The following is a 4404-nucleotide window of genomic DNA, read 5'->3' as shown; positions in this document are numbered from 1 at the left end:
TTTAGTGAAGAAAGGGAGATGACTGATAGGGCAATAATTTAGAGGGCCAGTCTTTTACCAGAATTCTTGTATACTTGTACCACAGTGGCCATCTTCTACCTATTAGGAAATAAGACTCAGCAAGGCATTTATTGTAGAGCTTGAAAAGTACGGGAGCTAGCTCAGTTAAGCGTTTCTTAATTATTATAGCAGGTATACGATCAAATCCACACGCCTTGGAGGTGTCTAAGTTTTTATGATATTGCGGGCATGAGAAGGAGTGATTTTCATATCATCTAGTGTGGCTTCAGTCTTCAGAGGGAAATTTGGGAGGGAGTTGTTTGTTGGCTCTTAAGTGGAGTTGGAGGCGAATCGCCGGGTAAACTGTGCCGCCTTATCGGTTGTCGCGCATGCGACCTTCTGGTTGTTGCTTAGTGGGGGAATTACTGATTGCACTTTATTCAATACACTATTATAGATTTTCCAGAAATGATGAGTTACTTTTGCGATTGTATGTGTTTCCTGATTATTTCAGCATGCTTTCTTTTGGCTGTCGTTATTTACATCTTGGCCTTTTGGCCAAGATCAAAGTGTAGTATCTGTTCTTCAGATGCTGCACTTCCATTTCTCGTTCTCTTTCAGTCGAGGAGAAATCCTTCACGACTGAGACAATTTTTATTTTTGTACCTTTTCTCCATGTTAAAAAACGACCCTGGTGTCTAACTCTGTCCCGTGGGGAGGCATTGTAAATAGGTACAATCATTTCTAGTATATATGAATTTTTGCCTATTGGTATTTGGTATATTAGGACGAACCGGAGGAATCCATGCTGTATTTATGCAATGAAAGCTGCACAATCTGTTGTGAACCATAGAGGTGAGTGGGGTTTGCTACATTACTTCTGTGAGGGATCATTTGCTTCAATGCCCGCTTAGCACTATTCAGTTGTCTCGTTGACACAATGTTCAGCAGGAAGAAGGAAGATATTGGCTCATGGGGCATATTTGATGTGTTCTCTGATGGCTTCCTAGTTAACCCTTTTGTAGTATATGAGCAATGGATCCTCACCTTGAGGTTAGGATTTAAATGTGATGTCAACCAATACCACTAGAAAGTCTGCGTTTCCAAGTTGACTGTGGGCATTAGTCACACAATCCTCGGATACTGTGGTAAGGAATACATCTACAAGCAAAGCCTGCTGGTGTTCACGATCTTGAGGGCGAGTTTTGAACATGATTGTGTGAGGGATTGGACTATAGAGAAGCTATAATTAGAGCTGCATCTGTGAAACCTGAGAAACCAAGCCAATTTTTATGGTGGACATTAATGTCACCAAACACATGTATTTTGGCGTTACTATCTAAGGAGAGTGCTGAATCTATACTATGAGAGACATGCTCGATTAGAGTACAGTCATAACTTGAGGGAGAATGGTATAGAAAGTATATGTAATTAATGCAATTATAAAAGGCTAGTCGAAGCACATAAAAGCCTGGTCATCTGATTTAACACGTTGCTCTCTTATTAAAGAGAGGATACTACGAATATAGACTTAAAGCCCGTTCATATAGCTATCCGAGTCCTTACGGCAGAGAGGAGGGTATCCTGTCATGTTAAAATAGTTAGAGAGGATTGAGAAGTATAAGTTTGTTTCACTTAATGCTAAGATATCCAGGGAGTTTACTAAAAGGTAAGACTACACCGTCTAGATTACTTCCAAGCCCATGGATATTTGTGAATGCGAGCTTAAGAGAGGTAGCGAATTGATTTTGCCTAGGTTTGTTTGAGTTCTCATTTCATTACGTTTTTGTTTAATTTCAGCTCGGGGGAAGTAGTCTGTGTGTAGATCTCTCTCTCGTTCTCTCTCTCTCTCTCTCTCTCTCTCTCTCTCTATATATATATATATATATATATATATATATATATATATATATATATATATATATATATAGTAAGTTATAAAATATATATGGCGCTTAAGCTACACAGAATATTCCGCGTTTCATTCACTCTAGGATTCTTCAGACTAAAGAATCCTAGAGTGGATGAAACGAGGAATATTCTGTGTAGCTTAATCGCCATATATATTTTATAACTTACTAACTAGCTCTACTTACGTAATGAGTACTGTTGAAGTAAATACTTAAGTTTACGCATAAATTTATACTTTCTATATTAATTTATGTTAGTAAATGAAGTATATATACATATATATATATATATATATATATATATATATATATATATATATATATATATATATAAACCCCTAGACCTCGAGCTTTTAATAAAGTACATACATATATCGGCGCTACTTCAACATTAATTAAGAAAAGAATATCAAACCACATTTCTTATTTTAACAACCATAATTCTAATAATAACCAAGGAACTTCTCTAACCACTTTAATTAAAAAACTTAACTCTAATAATACCCCCTTCTCAATCAAATGGACTATCATAAAAAAGTTAAGTCTTATACTTCAGGCTCTAAGATATGTCGCCTCTGCGCAATCGAAGCTATAACTATAATTACCTTCCCTCAAAGTAACAATATAATAAATTTTAAAAACGAACTGATCTCTTTCTGTAAACATAAACCCAAATTTAATTATGGTAATTTGGAAATTACATAATTATTACTTTAACCTTTCAGATAGATATATAATTTTTCTTTAACATTATCGTTTTTTTCTACATACTTTCTTAATACTTTATAACTTAATACTCCTTTGTTTTAATTCTTTATTTCTTCTTTGCTTAGCCGGGTTTTTTATCTGCAATTTCTGTTTTAGTCTTTAAATATTCCTATCTATCTAATATATCAATCTACCCATACATTCATATCCTGTATTCATATTTACTTATATTTTACTATATGCATTTACTTACATACTTACTTGCCTTATCCGGAATTTGCAGGTACGGCCTTCCTCTCCTCTTAAAAAAAGTTTATTGTTTATTTTATATTTTATATTTTATTTATTATTTAGTATTTATTTATTCATTTATTAATTTATTTATCTATTCTATTTAGTCTTTTAATAACTCTTGCTAACATTCTCTTAAGTAATAACCTGTGCATTTCAGTTGACCTCTTTTTTGCCCTATATTTTTCGCGCCTTTTGATGTCATTTGTATGGGTCATTTTGACATTTGCTTTTTATGACCTCCAATCTGTAGTGGAATGGGGACATAAATGGTTGGTCACATTCAATGCTGCTAAGACTAAGCTTGCTCCTTCAATAACTGCAAGAAACCTTCTCTTCCACCAATAGCAATGGCTAAGAACACATTGACTGAAAGTACTTCTTTTAAACTCATCGGCCTAACGTTTACAGGGATTATGAACTGGAATAGATACATTGAGAGCATTGCCAAGGCTGCTGCAAGGAAGGTTGGCTCCCTCTACCGTGCTAGAAAACTACTTACGCCTGACAGTATCCTATACCTCTATAAGGCCACCATTCGCCCATGTATGGAGTACTGGTGTCACATCTGGGCTGGTGCATCTGCTGCTTGTCTCTCGCTCCTGGACAGGGTTCAAAAGAGAGTCGCCAACCTGATAGGTCCTGGACTGTCATCTAGGCTTCAGCCTCTGTCCCATCAACAAGATGCTGCATCCCTCTGCCTGTTCTACAAATACTTTAATGGTGAATGCTCTGACGAACTATTTGCTCTTATATATATATATATATATATATATATATATATATATATATATATATATATATATATATACACGTAGATTATGTTCTCGATTTCTTAAACAATATCAAGGTTAGCGTCTCCACCTTAGAGATCTGTTGTTTTTTTTTTTAGAAAGTCGCCCATTTTTTATTTCGACGTAAACAAATAAAATTTTATTTTATTTAATTGTTATTTTTTAAAAAATCTACGTACATGCATGTTTTGGGGTCCTACTCCTCTTCAGCTTTACTGTTATTAGGAATCGAACCACGGACCTTATGTATTTCAGTCCAGCGTCTTAATCCATTAAACTATGATGCCATAGACAATTTACTGTTTAGTTTTTATCGTTTATGTATTTACATAGTTTTTGTTAATTTTTTAAACGATATTAAGGTTAACGTCTCCATCTTGGAGAACTGGTTTTTTTTTTAGAAAGCCCACCCTATATATATATATATATATATATATATATATATATATATATATATATATACGAGCAAACAGTTAATAAAACATGTTAAAAACACTTTGAAATGAGTTAAAAACATATTTAATCTGAAAAGGAAACACTAGATAAGTGTATAGTCCTTAATCCGCGAAGTTTCGAAGTAATACTTTCCTTCTCATCAGAGGGTAGGAATTAGCAAAATACGGGATCGGATTTTGCATGCAAAAGTATTTGATGAAACAACAAGTAAGTCAAAGATCTTACTTGAAAACAAAAAAAGTGAA

General features: G+C 34.3%; 1 pseudogene; it reads left to right on the top strand.

The window, feature by feature from the left end:
* Positions 1-538: 538 nt before the first annotated feature.
* Positions 539-763, top strand: LOC145268456 (U2 spliceosomal RNA; annotated as a pseudogene).
* Positions 764-4404: the final 3641 nt, after the last annotated feature.

This window comes from Euprymna scolopes, chromosome 43, assembly GCF_053919585.1.
Source record: "Euprymna scolopes isolate OS-2025 chromosome 43, ASM5391958v1, whole genome shotgun sequence".
NCBI lineage: Eukaryota > Metazoa > Mollusca > Cephalopoda > Sepiida > Sepiolidae > Euprymna > Euprymna scolopes.
This window is presented reverse-complemented; position numbering and strand designations above follow the sequence as displayed.